This window comes from Melanerpes formicivorus, unplaced genomic scaffold (assembly GCF_026170545.1).
Source record: "Melanerpes formicivorus ecotype bairdi unplaced genomic scaffold, bMelFor1.0.p_v2 SCAF_698, whole genome shotgun sequence".
NCBI lineage: Eukaryota > Metazoa > Chordata > Aves > Piciformes > Picidae > Melanerpes > Melanerpes formicivorus.
In genome coordinates this window covers 14735-35786 of record NW_027143050.1, presented here as the reverse complement: position 1 = coordinate 35786, position 21052 = coordinate 14735, and positions in this window count along the sequence as shown.

Sequence of the window (21052 nt, the reverse complement as noted above, 5' to 3'; positions counted from 1 at the left end):
AGGACTGTACAGGTGGGGAACAAAAACTTCTTCTGGAGCTGATGGAACTCCTGGGACAGTTCTTTCACAACTGAAACACAGGCCTGGACAGAGGAGCAGAGATGTCCTTTGCCTTGCTGGGGCCTGCTGCTTCTTTCATCCACTGTTTGTCCTTGGTCATCTTCCAAAGCCAGAGATAAGAACCAAGCCAGCAGCCCACGCTCTTCCTCTTGTTCCCATGGGGATCCTGATCCCTCCTGGTCCTTTGCAGGATCAGCTGCTTTCCTTGTAGGCTTCTTTTTCCCTACAGGAGTGTTGTAGATGTGCCCTGGGGAATGAGCAGCAAGGATATCAATGAATAGATATATTGGTAGTCTATTGATATACAAACTATGCAGCAGGGGATTTAGTTTCTATTCACAGGCAGCAGTATTGGGTTGGTGGAACCACCTCTGCAGAACGTTTGTGCCTGGGCACTTCAGAGGAACCAAATGAGTTCTAGAATTTAGAGTTGAAACTGATTGGAAAAGCAGTGGGGGAGGGGTTGGTCGGTGACCGGCAAACCCTCAACCCAGGACAGTTTCAGCACTACCTGAACCCAAATTCTATAAAGCAAAGGTTTGGCTTCCTCACGAGCTGAGAACCTCATGAAATCTTTCCTTGGTGATGTGTTTAGAGTCCTGACAGCGCGGCACGGCTGTGCCCTCATGAGGAACTAGAGAACGGCACCGACCGCGTGGCTGTGCCACGGGGTTGCTGCTTCTCCCAAAGCACAAAGGTCCTGGAGCCTCCCAGGGGAAGCTTCAGAGGCTTTTGCCGCTGGCTCCACGAAGCGCAGCACCTGGCAAAGGTTCCCCGCTCTGGGGGCTGTAGCGCTTCAGGACCGGTGGTGCACAGGGGCTGCCATGGTTTCCTCCCGTGGCGATGGCTCATGCGGCAGTTGACCCCACGCTCCACGGCACTGCCCCCAGCCGGGCAACAGTGGCAATGTGCAGCGAGGCCTTCTGGAGCTGCTTCAAGTCCCGGGCGAGGCGGACCATAGCGGCACAGAGACGCACGCAGGCATAGGCACGGACACCAGCGTGGGGGGCACTTGTTTACCAAACAACTCCTATTTACCATTTGCCCCAAAGAATACTGCTCCAGTCAGCACCCACTGCTAACACAATAATTAACCAATCAACTGATACTTTGCCAAATGAGCATAAGCACACGCTGTAAACAGGGCAAACAAACATGTAGCCTGGGCCTTGTTTGCCATAGGGGTGGAAACATGCCCATGCAGATTGTTGACCTCGACTCAGTGCTGCCAAGGTCGGCTCCCTACTGACTCCAGAAGGGAGGGGGAACAAAGGGGGTTTGAGTCACACACACAGAAGCATGTTCTGGTGATATTTGGGGCACAATCCTGGTCATAAGCACCATTCACTATGAGGGGCAGCTGATCCTGGCACAGGCTGCTTCTCTGACACAGCTGCCATTCCTGTGGCACTGTCTGTAGGTCCAGAGACCTTCTCTTGCCCCTGAGCCCTCTGCACAGAGATGAGAATGCATCGAGTAACATGGGCCAGGCCCAAGCACATTGCAGTGATTTCTGTCTCTCAGGAACTCCCAGGCTGACAACAGACTTTTCCCAAACCTTTCCCCAGCTGGGGAGGATTTTTCACTTGCTCAGAGCTGAAATTCCAAAGCACCAGAGGTGACCACCAGCCTAAGAATTTGCCCCTTCCCTCCCCCACCCCCTGCCACTCTTCAGTATCCAGTATCTGGGCAGATCTCACAGTGGTTTCCTTGGGAGTGTCCTGTATTGCTCTGGATGAAACCAGAGCAAGCTGCCCAGCAGTGGACAGCACAGCTCTGAGCCATTGCCCTAAGCTAACAGTCAGCACCATCAGCAGCACAAACAGGACTGAAGCTCATCAGCCCACTGAAAGCAAATCCATCAACATAGTGAACACACCACACCTGTTGAAGTGGAACTTCCTGTGCTGCAGTTTCCATCCATTGCCCCTTATCCTCTTCCAGGGCACAAGTGAGCAGAGGCTGTCCCTGCCTCTTGCTTCCTCACCCCCAGCTCTCACATATTGATAGGCATTGATCAGATGCCATCTCAGACATCACTTCTACAGACTAAACAGCCCCTGGACTCTCATCCTCTCCTCATCAGGCAGTACTCCAGTCCCTTCAGCATCCTCACAGCCTCTGCAGCACATCCCTGTCCCTTTTGAGCCCAGAACTGGATGTAATATTTCAGGTGGGGCCTCACCAGGGCAGAGTAGAGGAGGAGGAGAACCTCCCTGGATCTGTTGGCCACACTCTTCCAAATGCACCCCAGGACCTCACTGGCCTTCCTGGCTGCAAGGGCACATTGCTGTCCCATGCAGAACTTGCTGTCCACCACAACTCCCAGGCCCTCCATGGGGCTGCTCTCTAACTATTTGTTCCCTTGAGTGCTGTAGGGTTCACATTGCTCTGGACATTGCATGGGGCAGATCACCTCTAGTGAATCTGAGGCTCCCCAGAAATTGCCAGTGGGTTCCTCTTAATCACAGGGATCCTGTCCCAGCAGGCACTAGTGCAGGAGAAGGAACAGCAGACTGAAGAGAAGGAGAAAGGGAACTGAAAATCTTATCACCTGAATCTAGAAAGAAAGCCCTTGGTAGCAAATGTCCATTCTGGATGGACACAGAACACAACACAGAGAGCTGATGAGAGCAACTGCTGGGGGTGCACCAAGTGCCCTGAGAACCCTAAGGAAGGGCTGGAGGGGGGAGGGCATTCACTGCAATTCCAATACCTGATAATACCTCTTGGACATACTGAGAATCACAGAATTGTCAGGGTTGGAAGGGACCTCAAGGATCATCCAGCTCCAACCCACCTGCCATGGGCAGGGACACCTCACACCAGAGCAGGTTGCTCACAGCCACACCCAGCCTGGCCTTCAAAGCCTCCAGGGATGAGACTTCCACCACCTCCCTGGGCAACCTGTGCCAGTGTCTCTCCACCCTCAAGGGGAAGAATTTCTTCCTAACATCCAATCTGAATCTCCCCACTTCAAGTTTTGCTCCATCCCCCCCCAGTCCTATCCCTACCCAACATCTTAAAAAAGTCCCTCCCCAGCTTTCTTGTAGCCTACTTCAGATACTGGAAGGCTACAAGAAGGACTCCTTGGAGCCTTCTCTTCTCCAGACTGAACAGCCCCAACTCCCTCAGTCTGTCCTCATAGCAGAGCAGCTCCAGCCCTCTGCTCACCCTCTTGGCCCTTCTCTGGAGACCTTCCAGCACCTCCAGATCCTTCTTGTAACAGATGCTCCAGAACTGGACACAGAGCTCCAAGTGGGGTCTGACCAGGGTGGAGCAGAGTGGGAGAATCACCTCCCTGGCCCTGCAGGCCACATTGCTCTTGCTGCAGCCCAGGATACAATTGGCTCTGTGGGCTGCAAGTGCACACTGGTGGCTCCTGTTGAGCTTGTGGATGAACACTTCCCTTAAGGATAATCCAGAATTAGAAGCACAGGATGGGGATGGAAGAGGCTCCTGATCAAAAAAAGACCTATTCCAAATGTGTCCAGAGATGCAACCTAACTGATTAGCAAACATTGACTGCCTGAAGACAAGACACCTCTGTGAGAAAAACACTCAGGGTGTGCATCCATCCAGGCTGTCCCCATCCCATAATAAGGAATAAATACACAGGGTGGGAAGCACCAGGAGGAGAGGGAAAGTCTTGGAGATGTGGCAGTAAAGGCAGGAAAAGATTACCCCTCAGCTGGTCAGGAATCTGTGCCCCTGGGGCAGTGCTCCCAAATACAACTGTGGCTGATCAGTGAGAGACTCCAAGTTGGGTCCAAGGAGATGTGAACTGGCACAAATGAAACAATGCTGCAAAGGAAAGGGCCTCTGCTTGGCACAGCTGTGCCTGATGGTTTCTGCCTTGCTCAGGAGAAAGTGAAGCAGAAAAGGCCATGGTGAAGATCTCTGCTCTCCCAGTCCTCTGGAATAGGACTGCAGGTGCAGGATCAGCTTCCCAGGGAGGAGTGAAACAGGTTGCAGAAATAGCTGCTCAGGAGGGAATGGCTCCAGGCATGGTCTTTGCCTCAGAAGGAGGAATGGGCACAGCACAGAGCACAAGCTGTTGTGTTTCCATGGATCAGAGAGGAAGGACATCCATAGACATGGGTGAGAGATGGGAACAAAGCAGGATAGTGCAGGAAGGAGGAGCCAGCACAAGTTCTGCCCCATGAGGGTAGTGGAACACAGGAACAGGTTGCCCAGGGAGGTAGTTGGGGTCCAATCCCTGGAGATCTTCAAGGTGAGGCTTGACAGGGCTCTGGGCAACCTGATCTAGTTGAGGCTGTCCCTGGGAAGGTTGGACAAGAAAACCTTTGGAGGTCCCTTCCAGCCCAGCCCATTCTATGATCAGTGAGATATGGGAACCAAGCAGATTCTGCATGAAGTGTGTGTTGAATATACTGGTGATTTATGTTAAAATTATAACACTTAGAGTGCACTGGGATTAAGGGTCAGGATCTTGGGAGGCCTGTTTTGAGAGTTGTGACAGTTTGAGGCTGTGCCTTTAAGAAAGGGACACCATGGCTGAATGTTTTATAAACAAAGGACAGGTCTAAACGAATTTCATTGGTAGATTGCAGGTGGTGGAATCACCATCACTGGAGGTGCTCAGGAGGAGACTTGACAGGGTGCTTGGTTGCATGGGTTAGTTGATTAGGTGGTGTTGGATGATAGGTTGGACACGATGATCTTGAAGGTCTCTTCCAACCTGGTCTGGTCTATTCTATTCTATTCTATTCTATTCTATTCTATTCTATTCTATTCTATTCTATTCTATTCTATTCTATTCCATTGGTAGAAAACAACTTTAAGTTTTGAGTACGACTGAGACTTCCCTCAGTTTTGATTCTGCCCTCCTCCTTTCCAGCTTCTAGGCTCTCTGCCAGACTGACCTTGGACTGATAAGCGTGAGGCCTGCAAACCTACTAACATTTTCCTCTAATTTATAACTGCTTTTAATTAACAACTGCTCCTTTCCTCTCTTTCTTACCCTCTCTGGGGAAAAAGGGGAGAGAAGGGGGTACAGGGGGGGAACCCTCCTCCAGCAGGGGGAGGGGAATTTCGTTCCTGTATTACTTTGCTGTATATTTCTGTGTATATATTGTAAATACTGTAAATTGTATATATATACCCTGCATTCTCTAATATTGCTTGTAAACACAGCATTTCCTTTTTGCTCCTCCAGCTGTGGCTAGCTCTGGTTTTGTTTATTTCTCTTTCTTGTTGTGGGGGGAAGAAGGCTGAGCCTTCCTCTCAAACCCACGACAAGAGTAAAGGGAAAGAAACCTATCTTGCAGACTTGCAAGGATACTGTCTGGTTAATTGGAGACATCACGGCTGAGAAGGAGCTGTCTTAAAGATAAACATTCAGAACCAGGAATTTGTTTTCTTCAGATAAGAAGCCTGGACAACTGAGCATGGGTGAAAGTGGATGCTTTGACCCTTGAAGGGATTTGACCACCTATTCTAAGACTCATTATCACATGCCTGCCTTCCATTTAGCATAAGTTTGCTTATGTAGATGATGTAACTATGTAAGATGAAGAAAGCTATTGTAAGGCTGCTGTGGAGGTAGAGTTTTGTCCCCTCTCCAGCCCAGCACGCTGCTTTGCTTGCCTTTTATTGCCTTTTATTACCTTTTTATGATCTTTTAGTGCCAATAAAACTGTTACCAAAAACTTTTACCTGGAGTCATCTCTAACACTCTGAACAGCTGTGCTCTGTCTGTGCTGGCAGGTGCTGACATTCAGCTAACCAGATAAGAAACTAATTCTTGCATATGCTTTGAGCTAACAGAATTTCCTCCTTGATAATTACCTTTTCTCTCTCTAACCCTTGCTGGGACAAAAGGGAGGAATGGCTAGAAGGGGGGATAGTTGGGGAGACCCTCCTCGTTGGAGGAGGGAAAGGTTTTCTCTGTTATGTTCTTTGCTGTATATTTCTGTATATATTGTAAATCCTGTATATTGCATATAGATTCACTGCATCTCATCCTGATTGTAAATACAGCTTATATTCATTTTTGCTTCTCCAACTGAGTTAGCCGTGGTTTCTTTGTGGGGGGGAGAACTGAACTTTCTCTCACCACTACAGGGAATGTTGGAGGAGACACCACACAGCAGGCTATGGAAAGCTGTCTACGCCCTGAATTATTTAACCATCCCTCTGAGTGGTATGAACCCTGCCATAGTAACTCATTTCTTGTCATTGCAGTCTGTGAGCAATCCTTTGGCAGAAAAGGCCCCAGTGTAGGTCTGCAATTTACAGACCCTGGATTGGGAAGGCCCCTGGGATCTTGTGACCTGGGGCCATGGCTATGCTTGTGTTTCCACAGGTGCCAGGGTCCAGCAGGTCTCTGCTTGCTGTGTTTGGCCTACTCCAGAGCATGATCAATGGGAACAATGCCCTGAGCCCACATCAACTAACTCCATGGGATAGCAAAACATTTGGGCAGCACTGCTGCATGCAGTAAATCAAACCTGGAATTTAAATGCCTGTCAAAATTCAATTGTAGCACAACAGTAAGGTGTTTTGAGCATCAGGACATGTGGGATGATAATTTGCTCTTTGCCCCATTACAGCCTCAAGAATTAGCTATTTCAGGGACCTTACAAGCAGAAAGTTGTGTGTACCTGCAGCATAGATCTGGAGCTGATCTAGTACTATGATCTTTAATCACACTCCCTTTGCCTTAAAGCCATGCAGGCTTAGCCTAACAGCTGAATGAGATGATCATGGTGGTTTGAAGAACAAAGCTGAACACACAGCAGCCAGGATAATCTTGCTTCAAATCGCTACAGCAAAGCACCAGCTCAGCTAAGGGAACTGGCATCTTGGGTTGCAAAACAAGACAACAAAACATCAAAAGTGTTGCTTGAATGAGCCACTGATGTGGACAGTGTCAGCCATGCCAGCCTGCAAAATCAAGCTGCTGTTGGTTCTTTGTTATCAGCTCACGGTCAAGGCTGGGCAGAATGTGATGGTCTGTGTTGTACACACTGAAGTGATCATTCTAAACATAGACATAAGAGTATTACAAACTGGGTTGTGAATATTGCTGATTGGATTAATCCTGGTGTTGGCAGTGCCCTGTTCATTCTCATGCCTGCAAAGGGCCCTGCAGAAGAGTATGAGCCCTGGGCAAAAAGGAGGAATTGTAGATAAAGCAGGTGGCCATGGGCAGCTTTAACCTTGAACTAAGCAGAGCTCTGCCCTTGAATCAGGAATGGAAACAACTCCAGGAAAGAAGATCTGTGAACAACAAAGGAAGAAACAGAGAGAACTCCCCAGGCTACCAAAGGGGGAGAGAGGTGCCTGGACACCAAGCCTAAACCAATCACTTAAGGACAAAGGGCACATGGACACAGAAAGAAAAAGATATAAGCCATGATGTGTATGAATCAAGTGGCCTCTGCTGGGGGCTGGTGCTTGAGCCCATCTTGGTGTCATCCTTTTTCTTGGCCACCAACACTGCACAGCCTTAGCTGTTGAGTTTTTCCAGTTCTCTGAGTCACTTCTTCCTGTTGTTTGTTTGGAGAACCTTGAGTTTTCCCTTCCATCAGCTAGCCAGGAAAAGTTCTCCTCACCTTTCACTGCCTGTTTTGGAATCTCTTGGTTTTCTCACAAGACATTGGTTTGGTCACCAGCTGTGTTCAGACTTGTCCAAAACCCTCACAAAGCGCAGCTTAGAAAGTTCAGAGTGGAGATGAGGCCAAAGAAATGTTCCTCAAAGGGCAGAGCTGCTATGCATGAGGCCATCCAGAGGGGTCAGGAAATGGCAGGGAGAGCTGAGACAGCTCAGGGAAGGGATGGAATTGGCAGGGGCAGAGCTGGGAGGGAAAGCAAGATTGGTGTCAGCAGCCTGAAGGGAAAGAGCTGCAGGCATGGGACAATGCAGGAGAGGCTGCAGCAGAGATGGCCAACGGCTCTGGCAAGGCTGAGAGGACCAACAGGACCAAGGCCTTTGCCCCCTTGGCTCTGGCAGTTGCCTCTGCCATCAAGGCCTGTGAGGAGAAACTTGGCTTTGAGGCTTTGAGGTTCTTCTATTGCAAGGGCAGTGGTCAGGGCTTGGCCTTTCTGCTTCCTAGACCAAAGGCAAGTTTTTCTGCCGTGTACTTTGCCTTTGTCTCCCTGCAATCCTGGCCTCTAACAAGCTGCTCTAACGAGTCCCTGGGGAGCCTTTGTCAGTAACAAGCCTCAGTGAGGCCAATCAGTGCTTCAAGGTACTTTGGAGTTTTCTTCTGACTTGGACTTTTTGAGAGGCTTCTTGGCAGTAGCTTGGCAGAGTCTCTTGGCAGTACCTAAGAATGATGTAATCAGACTCAAATACTCCATGGGGCTCATTAAATACTGCTGAACCTCTAATTATTGCCAAGGTTTCTGCAGCTAATTGGAGAGGTTTTTATTGCACAAAGCATCTGATAAAAAGTATTTTTAAAGGGACATTTCATTCCTTTTCAGCAGGAGTTGTCTCTTTGGAAGCAAACCATAGCAAAACCTGACAAGGTCCTACCCTGGTCACTGCTCATCCTCACTCCCCACTGCTACCAGCAGAGCCCAGAGCCACAGGTGAGGGGCCTTGTCAGGGGCTGGGGGTCAGGGCTTAGCCATTTGGATCAATGAAACCCCTCCAGGTTTCCTCAGCAGCAGAGCCACCTTGAGCTGCTTGTCCTGACCTGTCAGCACTGCCTCAGTTCTCTGCTCTCACCAGAGCCTGAAGATGCTTCAGTGCCTCCAGTGAAGCTTCCCTTGCATCCACTCTCTCCTTCTGCTCTAACCAAACCCTGGGGACCCTTTCCCAGTATGCTTCACTGGGACCCATTAAGAGTAGAAGAAACTTCAGAGTTTGAGTCTGACTTAGACTTCTGGAGAGGTTTCATCAGCTTCCTCTCAGTCCCTCAGGTTTAGAGGGCGCCAAAAGCTACCAGAGGAGTTATTAAAAGTCCTTGGGCTGGACTTCTGCTGCCCAATTGGGCCGCACTCCTGGGCTGGAAGGAGCTGCTGGCAAGCAGGCAGTGCTGAAGGAGACAGCTCTGGCCAGGAGCATCTTCTCTGCACAGCACAGCAGGGCTGAGTACACTGCCAGAGGATCTCATGGAGATGAGGAAGGCAGAGAGAGCTTCAAGGTGGCCAGGACTGGAAGGATGCAGAAAGCTCACTTGAGGAGAAGTCAATGCGGTCACAGACACAGTGAGACTGTGGGTGCAGGACACTGCAGCTGTAGCTCCTGGAGGCATCTCCATCTCAGCAGCTGATGCTCAGTTGAAGGCTCCTGGAGTGTGCACACAGAAGGAGGATCAAAGCCCTTCAGTTCCATCCTGTGAGCAGCAGTGAGCAGAGCTGGGTAAGGAGAAGGCTTCACTCCCAGCCCCTCTGCCTTTCTCTCTTCCCTTCAGCGTCTCTGCAGCACTGCAGGCCTGGTCGCTGTTTCTCCACCTCTCCATGGGACTCTCATTCCCTGGGATTGGGCTGTTGGTAATTTTCTGTTCTGACTCCAGAGGAATCTTCCTGGCAATGCTTGGTCCCTTCTGCATTTGAAGCTGTGATGAACTCTGCCATGGGTTGGTAGTGATGGGACTGAGCTGATGCATTCCTCATGCATCTCAGGGAAGGAGGTTACAATGAGGCTGAGAGAAGTGTGCCCTAACTTGTCACTGCCTTTCCCTCCTTGGACAGGTTTCCATGGCCAGAGGCAGCAGATGTCCAACAGCAGCTCCATCACCCACTTCCTCCTCCTGCCATTCCCAGGCACAAGGCAGCTGCAGCTCCTGCACTTCTGCCTCTTCCTGGCCATCTACCTGGCTGCCCTGCTGGGCAATGGCCTCATCATCACCACCATAGCCTGGGACCACCACCTCCACACCCCCATGTACTTCTTCCTCCTCAACCTCTCATTCCTTGACCTGGGTGCCATCTCCACCACTGTGCCCAAATCCATGACTAATTCCTTGAGGGACACCAGGGACATCTCCTATGGAGGATGTGTTGCACAAGTCGTTTTTATCCTCTTTTTCCTTTCAGCAGAGTATTTTCTCCTCACCACCATGTCCTATGATCGCTACGTTGCCATCTGCAGACCCCTGCACTATGAGACCCTCTTGGGCAGCAGAGCTTGTCTCCAGCTGGCAGCAGCTGTCTGGGCCTGTGGCTTTCTCTATGCTCTGCTGCACACAGCCAATACATTTTCCCTGCCCCTCTGCCAGGGCAATGCTCTGAACCAGTTCTTCTGTGAAATCCCCCAGATCCTCAAGCTCTCCTGCTCCACATCCTACCTCAGGGAACTTTGGCTCCTTGTGGTCACTTTCTGTTTAGTCTTTGTGGGTTTTGTGTTCATGGTGGTGTCCTATGTGCAGATCTTCAGGGCAGTGCTGAGGATCCCCTCTCAGCAGGGACGCCACAAAGCCTTTGCCACCTGCCTCCCTCACCTGGCTGTGGTCTCCCTGTTTATCAGCACTGCCTCATTTGCCTACTTGAAGCCCTCCTCTATTTCCTCTCCATCCCAGAACTTGGTTGTTTCAGTTCTGTATTCAGTGGTGCCTCCAGCAGTGAACCCTCTCATCTACAGCCTGAGGAACCAGGAGCTCAAGGCTGCCCTGAACAAACTGATCCCTGGATGCTTTGAGAAGCAATAAACTCTTCGTCTTCCCCTGCAGAGCAGTTCTGATGTCACTCAGTGCAGGCCCAGCCTGGCTGCTCAAGTTCTGGCTGGTGCTGGTGCTGTTCCCCTTGTAAGAATGTTCCCAAACAAATGTCTTTGTTCAGACCATTTCTGGTTCAGTGTTGTCCTGTCTGGTGTGACCCAGAGGCTGCAGACAGGAGGAGCTGTGCTCCCTGTGTGTTTAACACAAGAAAGGACCCTGCAGGGAGTTGTTTCTCTGAGTTTGTTCCTTGAGTTCTTCTGTGGAGCTGCAGGGCAGTGCCTGTGTGCAGAGTTGGAGGGGCAGAGTCCCAGCACAGCAGCAGTGCCAGGCAGCCCCAGAGCTTGGGCTGTCTTCAGCTGCTCTTCCTTCCCATCCAACTCTCTCCTGTTGAGTCTCTGTGCTGAGACAAGGCCTGAGTGCTTTGGCCACTTGGGCACTGTGCTTCTGTGTGGCAGTGCTGGGACTGCAGGCAGGGACAGGCCAGAGCTGTGCTCCAGAGCAGCACTGCCATCAGAACAGGAGGTCTCCTCATGCCTTCATACCCCAACCCCTCCCATTTCACACTGCACTGACTCAGAGTCCATACTGGATACCCTGACTCCCTTCCAGTCCAGTAGCCTCAGTCTACACATGGTTCCTTTAACCCCTCCCAGTACAGATGTGGCCTCATCCCAGGACAAGCTAGCTTCTTCCTCTACAGTTCGGGTCCCATCCCATCACAGAATATATCCCCTGGCTCCCTTCCCAGTACTGACTGCATCCATCCCAGTACAAACTGCACACCCTCATGCCCTCCCAGTACAGTCTGGGCCTTGTCCCAGTCCAAATAGGATCTCTTTAATCCCTCCAAATGTACTTTGGGCTTTGTCTTAATAAAACCTTAATCCTCTTATGCACTTCCAGTACAGGCTGGACCCTGTCACAGTCCCAACTCATTAACGTAATCACATCAGAGTCCAGGCTGGGCCATCTCCTATTTCAAACTGGCTCCCATTAACATCAACAAGTTTAGCCCCAACCCTATCCCAGGAAAATCTGATTCTACTCATCCCATCCTTTTCTGTTTAATATTTTTATCACTGCTTTAGACAAAGGGATGGAGACACCATCAGCAAGAGTGCAGATGTCACCAAGCTGAGTGGTGCTGTTGATATGCCAGAGGGACAGGATGGCATCCAGAGGCACCTGGACAAGATGCAGAGGTGGTGCCCAGGTGACTCTCATGAGGTTCACCAAGAGCAAGAGCAGGGTCCTGCAGCTGGGCTGGAACAATCCTCACTATCAATACAGGCTGGGAGAGGAGGTGTTAGAAATCAGCTCTGAGGTATAGGACTTGGGGGTGCTGGTGGGGGAGAAGCTGGCCAGGAGCAGGCAGTGTGATCCTGCAGCGCAGAAGGCCAATGGCACCCTGGGCTGCATCCAAAGCAACATGGCCAGAGATGGAGAGAGAGGACCCTGCCACTTTGTGCTGCAGCACTTCCCCTGGAATACTGCATCCAGCTCTGAAGTCTCAACACAGGAAGGACATGGAACTGATGGTGCACATCCACAGCAGGGCCACAGTAATGATCACGTGGCTTGCAGCAGCTCTGCTATGAGGACAGGCTGAGGGAGCTGGAGAGACCTAATAACTTCTTTCCAATGCCTGAAGGGTACTGGATGGAGAGAAACTGTTTGCAAAGGCCTGCAGGGACAGGAGCAGAGGCAATGGCTTCAAACTAGAGCAGAGCAGATTTAGATTAGATGTGAGGAGCAGGTTCTGCACCATGAGGGTGATGGAACACTGGAACAGGCTGCCCAGGGAGGTGGTTGAGGCTCCATCCCTGGAAATGCACAAAGTTTGGCTGGACAGGGCTCTGGGCAACCTGATCTAGTTTAGGATGTCCCTGATGACTGCGCAGGGGGTGGACTGGATGACTTTTGGAGGTCCATTTCAACCCAGGCCGTTCTATGACTCTATCATACCAGGACAGACTGGGCCTCAATTAAGTAAAACTGGATCCCCTCACCCCCTCCCAGTACCACCTGGATCTCTCCAAGTGCAAAATGGATGCTCTGAGCCCCTCCCAGGACAGACTGAATTCCCTCCCAATACAGAGTGCATCCACAGACCTCCTCTCAGCACACACTGTGCTCTCTCCCAGGACAAACTGGACACATCCCAGTTCACTCTTCAGCCTCTTGTAGAAATCCCAGTTCAGACTTCACTCTCAGTCACAGCTAACTTGCTCCCCTGTCCCACTCCCAGAATAGACTGGGCTACCTCCCAGTACTAACAGGAGCCCCTGGTGCCTCCTAGTAAAGTCTTTGACACCTCCCAGTAAAAGCTGACCCCATGGCCTCTCCCAGTAACACTGGGCCTTGTCCCAGGACACGCTGAAAGCCAGTACAGACTGGGCCCTTCCTGTCCAAACTGCATTCCCAGGTCAAGAGAGACAGAGATCTGCTAGAGAGAGTCCAACAGAGGCTAGGAGGATGAGGAAGGGACTTGAACATCTCTGTGGCCAAGCCACTATCCATTATTGACCTGGAGTCCTGGCTCACTGGGGAGGTCCCAGGGTTTTGGAGAGCACCAAATATGACATCCAGCTCCAAGAAAGGAAGAGAGGAGGATCCAGGAAACTGTAGAGTTGGCAGTGTGAGCTGGGTAGCAGGGCAGGGCATGGAGCAGAGCATCTCCAGCACCATTACATGACCTGGAGAGGACAAGCAGGGGATCAGGCCCAGTCAGCATGGGTTTAGGAAGGGCAGGTCCTGCCTGACCCACCTGATCTCCTCTGACAGGATGAGTGACTGTTGGAGGAGGGAAAGGCTGTGAGTATTGTCTCCCTAGACATTCCAAAAGCCTTTGGCACTGCTCCCCACAGAATTCTCCTGGGCAAAGTGGCTGCTCCTGGCTTGGATGAGCAATGCTCTGCTGGATACAGCCCTGGCTGGGTGAAAGGGCCCAAACAGTGGTGCTCAGTGGAGATAAATCCAGCTGGTGGCAGATAGTCACAAGTGGTGTTCCTCAGGGCTCAGTGTTGGGACCACTTCTGTTTAACATCTTTATTGATGACCTTGATGAAGACACAGAGTGAGCAGCAGTGAGTCAGCAGATGACACCAAGTTAGGTGGCAGAGTTGATCTGCATGAGGGTAGGGAGGCTCTGCAGGGGGACTTGGGTAGATTTGATCCATGGCCAACGTTTCCAGGAAGAGCTTCAAGATGGCCAAGTGCCAGGTCCTGCACTTGGGTCACAACAACCCCAAGCAATGCTACAGAGGTAGTGTGGCTGGAGAGCTGTCTGGCAGAAAGGGACCTGGGGATGCTAATGGACAAGCATCTGAATAGGAGCCAGCAGTGTGCCCAGGTTGCCAAGTAAGCCAAAGGCATCCTGGCTGGGATCAGAAATGTTGTGTCCAGCAGGAGCAGGGAGGTGACTGTCCCCTGGGACTCAGCTCTGGGGAGGCCACACCTCGAGTGCTGTGTCCAGTTTTGGGCACCTCCATCCAAGAGAGATGTGGAGGTGCTGGAGCCAGGGCAGAGGAGGGCAAGGAGCTGGGAAGGGCCTGGAGAATAAATCTGATGAAGAGCAACTGAAGGAGCTGGGGATGGTTAGTTTGGAGAAGAGGAGGCTGAGGGGAGACCTCATGGCTCTCTACAACTACCTGAAAGGAGGTTGTGGAGAGGCTGCTGCTGGTCTCTTCTCACAGGTCATTAGTGACAGAACAAGAGGGAATGGCCTCTGGCTAGGACTGGGTTGGTTCAGACTGGAGAGTAGGAAATAAATTTTCCCATCCAGAGTGGTCAGGGAGTGGAATGTGCTGCTCACGGAGGTGGTGGAGTCACCAAGCCTGGAGGTGTTTCAAGGTGCTTTGGATGTGGTTCTTGGGGATATGGTTTAGGGGTGACCCCTGTAGAGTAGGGTTATTGGTTTGACTTGGTGATCCTGAGGGTCTTCTCCAACCTGAATGTTCCTGTGATTCTGTGACAGACTGAGAGCCCTGGGGCTGTTTATTGTGGAGAGGAGAATCCTGAGCAGGGATCTGATCAATGTCTATGAGTATCAGAGGGGGGTGTCAGATGAAAATGCCAGACTCTTGGCAGTGGTGCCCAGTGATAGGACAAGGAGCAGTGGGTGCAAGATGGAACACAGCAAGTTCCACCTCAGCATGAAGAGACTCTCCTGTGCTGTGAGGGTGCTGGAGCCCTGGAGAAGGCTGCCAGAGAGGTTGTGGAGTCTCCTTCTCTGGAGACTTTCAAACCTGCCTGGATGTGTTCCTGTGTGACCTGTTCCAGGTGGTCCTGTTCTGGCAGTGGGGTTGGACTGGATGATCTCTGGAGGTGCCTTCCAACCCCTCATATTATGTGACTCTGATATTTAAGAATAAGAATAAACCAAACCAGGTTGGAAGAGACCTTCAAGATCATCGCGTCCAACCCATCAACCAATCCAACCCACCCAAACAGCTAACCCATGGCACCAAGCACCCCATCAAGTCTCCTCCTGAACACCTCCAATGACAGCGACTCCACCACCTCCTTGGGCAGCCCATTCCAATGGGCAATCACTCTTTCTGTATAGAACTTCTTCCTAACATCCAACCTGAACCTCCCCTGGCGCAGCCTGAGACTGTGTCCTCTTGTTCTGGTACTGGCTGCCTGAGAGAAGAGACCATCATCCACCTGTCTACAACCTCCCTTCAGGCAGTTGTAGAGAGTGATAAGGTCACCCCTGAGTCTCCTCTTCTCCAGGCTGAGCAATCCCAGCTCCCTGAGCCACTCCTCATAGGGCTTGTGTTCCAAACCCCTCACCAACTTCATTGCCCTTCTCTGGACTCATTCCAGCAAGTCAACCTCCTTCCTAAACTGAGGGGCCCAGAACTGGACACAGTACTCGAGGTGTGGCCTAACCAGTGCAGTGTATAAGCCCTCCCAGTTCAGACTGGGCTCATCAGGACACCAGAGCCTCTCCTCAGCCCTGCCCTAAGCCCCAGCCCTCAAAGGCATCTCAGAACCCTCAGCCCTCCCATGGACACTCCAGCCCCAAACATCCTTCCTGTGCTCTGACCCATCTTTTATACCCACTCCTACCCTTGAGGGACTCTGCTTGGCCCCTGGCTCAGGGTAGGGCCTGGCAGCTCACAGAGCAAGCTCATGGCCTTGGAAAAGGAGCAGGAGGTGGCCAGTGGCTGAGCAGCTGATGGACACCGGGAGCAGATGGGTGGCAATGATATGGTCAGTTCAGCTGTGCCTCAGGATCTCCTGCACAGCAGCAGCCACAAGGCTGGGCAGGGGTGGGAGGTCACTGCTGGCTCAGCAGCTGATAGGGCAGCAGCAGGAAGAGGGCAGCAAAGGGACTGGGAGGTCACTTCTTGCTGCAGCAGCTGAGAGGGCAGCCCCTGGCTCCTGTCTGGCCTCTGTGCTTTTGGCCTCCCAGCTGCCAGAGTCCCTAGCAGGCCAGCAGAAGGCATGTGGTGGGCAAGGGACTTGTGTGATTCTCTGTCCCTAAGCACCTGGTGGCCACTGCAGGAAGAGCCTTGGAGCTGGGTTGTCACCTCCTTGCCACCTGAGGGCCTGAGGGGACAGCAGCAGGGACAGGGCTTGGCTGTGACTGCTGGAGAAGCTGAGAGGCAGCAGCAGGGACCTGCCTTGGAAGGCCCTGGAGAGGTTTCTTGTGCCTGCTCAGCTGCCAGGCCAGAAGCAGGCTGAGGCCTTGGGCCAGCATTGGGACATCAGGGATGGCTGAGGAGCAATTAGGGCAGGAGGAGGCACATGGCCAGGAGGTGAATGTGAGGTCACTGTAAAATCCAACCCTTGTGTATCATTGGCCAGCAGCAGGCCCAGGGCTGGGCTGGGGACTGCTAAACTGAGAGGCAGCAGCAGGGAGGTGCCTTGTCTGCTGCTTTGCAGCTGGAGGTTCTGCTCTGTGCCCAGGCAGAGAGGACTCTGGCAGGGACCATTGCCAATGGCCAGGGATGGAGCAGATCCTGAGGAGAGTGAAGAAGGCCAAGTGCAGCTGGGCTGTGGTAGGAGTGTGGCCACCCAGACACAAGGGTTGTCTTCCCCTGCACTCAGCACTGCTGTGACCACATCTGCAATATTGGTGTCTGGCTGGGGAGTTCCTTTGTCTGGAGGAATGGAGAGGTACTCTATAGGAGATCTGCCTGGATGGAGTTTGGAGTCTCTATCTAGAACCTGAAGCTGCTGAGCTTCTTTAGCCTGGTGAAGTGAAGGCTCAGGGGTGATGTGCACCTGCTTGAAGGGGGGTGTCAGGCAATGGAACTTTTCTTGGTTGTGGACACAGAAGGAAGCCTTCAGAAAGTGCAACTTAAAGGTTCAGACTGGAGGTCAGGACAAAAAAATGTCACTCCAAGTGGAGAGCTGTGGTGCAAGAGGTGACCCAGAAGGAGTCTGGACAGCCCATGTCTGCCTTTTTCTGTCAAGGAACAGGCAGCAAGAGTGGAGAGCCCTGAGTGAATGTGTGGAAATATCAGGGTGAGAGGTGGCTGGGAAAGCCACATGGATGTCAACAGCCTGAAGGCAAAGAGCTCCAGGCATGGGACACTGAGGGATGGCCAAGGGCTCTGGTAGGGCTGAAAGGCTCAACAGGGACAAGGTCTTGATCCTGTTCCTTCTGGCAGCAGCTTCTGCCACCATGGCTGCTGAGAGGAAGTTTTAGTTGGAGGCTCTCAGGATCTGCCTTTCCAAGGCCTGAAGGTCAGAGCTTGGCCTTTCTCTTTCAGAAACCAAGGCCAGGGTTTGTTCAGCTGCACTTTGCCTTTGTCTGCCTTCAATCATGAGCTTCATTGAGTTTCTCTAGCCACCCCTGGGAGGCTTTGTTGCTAATGGCCCTCAGTGAGGCCAATTAATACTTCAAGGCACTCTGTGTTTTTCTTCTGACTTCTTGGTCAGATTCCTTCAGTCTCCTCTCAGTGTGTGAGGCTCAGGCAATGATCCCCAAGTGCCCTAAGAGCTATTTGTGTCTTTGCAGTTTTCTTCAGGATTTCAAAGTGCTCCTCACAAAGCTCCTTTATTATTTATTTCATATCAAAGGTAGAATATTCTGTTAGCTTTCAGTTCAGAGCAGAGATGATAATTCACCAAGTGACACTGACCCAGGCTGTCTTACCAGGACATCTGCACTTGCAGGGAAATCTGTCCTTCAGGTCTGACATTGAATGGACAACTTTGCTCCTCACCCTCCCCAGCCTCCCCATTGCTGTCCCTGCCCAATCCCAATCCCATCCAAGGCTTCCCAGGCATAGAAGCCTCTGGGTTTTGCCAATATCATGAGCACAATGCCAAAGGACAGAGGCTTCACTGGTACAGGTTGTGCTATCAATATCTGTGGTAGGGATTTACTCCTCTGTCCATCAGGTCCATGGGCAGTAGCCATGGGACTAAATGATTGAATTTTGGGGCTTCCATATATTCCTCATCAGCTGCTGACAGTAAAAACTGCTTCTGCCAACTGTGAGCCCAGCTGTGCCTTGAGCTATCAGCATGTCTTTTACTAAGACCATTGGTCTGTTCAGCTACACCATTAGCCTGAGGATAATATGGGGTAGGGAACACTCCTTTAATTCATTCTCCTTGCACTCAGTCTTGCACTGTGCTCACTGTGAAGTGTGATCCATTGGCACTTTGGACACACTCAGACATAGGTAGAATGCTGAACCATTTCTCCAGAGCTTCAATCCTTTGAGCTCCTGTGGCAGTACTGAGAGCTGTGGCCATGGTTCATCCTGAAACCACTTCTGCTCCTACCAGGATATAACTTTTCCCAGGAGAGGTCTTCAAAGGGCCAACATAATCAATTTGCCAGGGGCTCCACAGAGTCTTCTTGTGTCTGGAGTGTTGAGTAGAGACTTGGTTTGGGTGGTTGAGCTTAAGCCTTACCCAACATTGTGGATAAGATATAAGAATTGTTTCAAACTGACTATCCTTGAGGCTGACACTCAGAATAGAGGTTGGCCTTCCCTGGGTGGCCTCTTCTCATGTGCAGCTACTCAGCCAATCTTGCTCAATCTTCCCCTTCATTGTTCACCACAGGAATTTTTGCTGGGTGATCTGCCTGCTGGTTCCATTTTGCAGCAGCTCTTCCCTTCTGGGCATGGCCTTTGACCCATCCTACCTTTGAGGGTCTTGACTGACCTATTTTTCAGAATCATTGCCAGTCTCCAGCTCTCCAGATTGATTAGATTCCCTCTGACACATGCATTCAGTGGCACCCTTGTAAGCTGCACAGGAATCAGTGTGAATAGCAGTGGCACCATTCTCTGCTGCCAGCATGAGTGCAGGGCAATTCTTTTATCTGTGCACCACCTTCCTCTGTCACAGTCTTCCCAGGACCAACCTCCAGCACTGCAGCTTTCTGTTGCCATTTGCACCCCATGCAGTGGGTGGAGTCAGCTGTGAACCACACTCCTCCTGCATTTGAGTTTGTGGTCAGCTCAGCTGCTGCCTTAGTTGCAGACAGTTCATAGGGCAGACCTAACAGCACTGTGTCTGCAGTCCCAGGCTGTGGTAGGTTGAAAACTTCTGCTGGAGCCTTTCTCATTTTCCAGTGACTGTCCAGTGAGCAGCATCCAAGCCAAGAAAGACAAGGCAAAAAGAAGACATCAGGAATCTGATCAAGATCCATTCCTGGCCAGCCCTGCAGCTTGCTTCTCATCAGGGGGTCATTGTCTTCCTTCACCAGGCATGGGTGCAGGGCTCCTTGTCAGGGAAGTGTATCCCTCCCTCCCCACCCAGCCCTTCCTCACTGTGTGGGAGTCTCCTCAGGGTCTGAATTGAAACTGACACACCTCCCATTACAGACTGAATGCTTTTATCACCTCCCAGTACAGGCTGGATCCTAGGTTGCACTCCCAGTACAGCCTGGGCCCCTCCCATCCTCTCTACTCAGTCCCGTTCTCAAATGCAGTGGAGCAGAGCCAATCCCTCACCTCACTGCTTACAGCTCAGCCCCTCCCAAACCCATTCCTGACCCTGACTCTGCCCCCATTGCTCATCCTGCCTCTAGCCTTTACCCTTGGCATTGACCCTTGGGTGTTAACCCCAGGCCTCAACCCAGCCACAACCTAAACTATGCCTCTCAGAACTGGCCCTCACCTGAGCCCTTCCCAGACACTCAGCAGGACATCTGAAGGAAGGAGACTTCTTAACTTTCTCACTAACTGTTAGAAACTCTCCCACTGGTTCAGAGCTTAGCTTTCTGACATCAAGAAAGTAAACCTGGAGCTTGGGAGAGCAAATGGAGATAGAGCAGCAGATGGCAGCTCTAGACAGAGAGAGAAATAAGGCTGAGTCTGGAAAGCAGGCTGGGTTCTCACACACCTGGGCCTCACTAACAAGAGAAGGACAGTTCTGTGGGATTGGCAGAGGACCAACAGGAACAATACATGACAGACGACATGGGGACTGCAATGTTGTTTAAAGGAGAGGAGATGGCAGCAAAGACCAAGACATGGAAGGACTTTCTCTATCAAATAAGTTTTTATCCTTCTAATGCCTGTGTGTTACTGAGTCCTAGATGAGGACCATGGTTAACCTTTTCAGCACAGGTACATTTTGGAGCTATCATTCCATGTCCATGCAGATTAGTGAAGGATACTGCTGAATGGCTATGGGAGGCACTGAGTTTGATTTCCTCACTTCACTTTCAAGACCCTCCCAGGATCCCTCAAGGACACCTCCCTGAAGTGGGCACATGGCTTCATCCCTGGCCCTGGGGAAGAAATGTCCCCAAAAGTGGCCTTTTGGAAAAGAAATGTCAAAGAAAAAGCAGCAAGAGACAATAATTTATTAGGATTGGGGTTTCCATTCTAATTAGGCATTATCCTTGGGATGAGGTTTTTCTTTTACCTCTAGGAAACCCAAAGTGCTGAGGAACAAACAACCAAATCCCAGCTCAGATGCAGTGATGGCAGTGGCTGTGCTGACTCAGCAGTGTCATTACTCTCCTCAGCACTGGCTGGTGCAGGGAAGGGCAGGGGCACATTTGCTTCCGAGGAAAGAAGGCGTAAAAGAGGAGATTTCAGTTCAATCTGCTGGAAAAGGCTCCCCCCGGGGGGTCACGTTTGGCCTGGCAGTGCCGGGGTCGGAGTATTGTTGTGTCCCCTGGGGCACGCTGGTCACCGGCATAGGGTTGAATATGCCAGGTGAGGGAGGAGCTGCAGATGAAGCCCTTGCTGCAGCCTGTGCAGGGGAAGGGCTGGCACTGTGTGGGTGCAGCGGTGCTGGCAAAAGGTGGCCATCTGGGTGGAGCTTTTGCCTCAGGCAGCTCAGAGGTGCGGCTGCTTCTGGCTGTGGATGCAGCAGTGCCGTATGAGGTTGGAGCTGAGGGTGCAGCACTTGCCATAGTACACCAC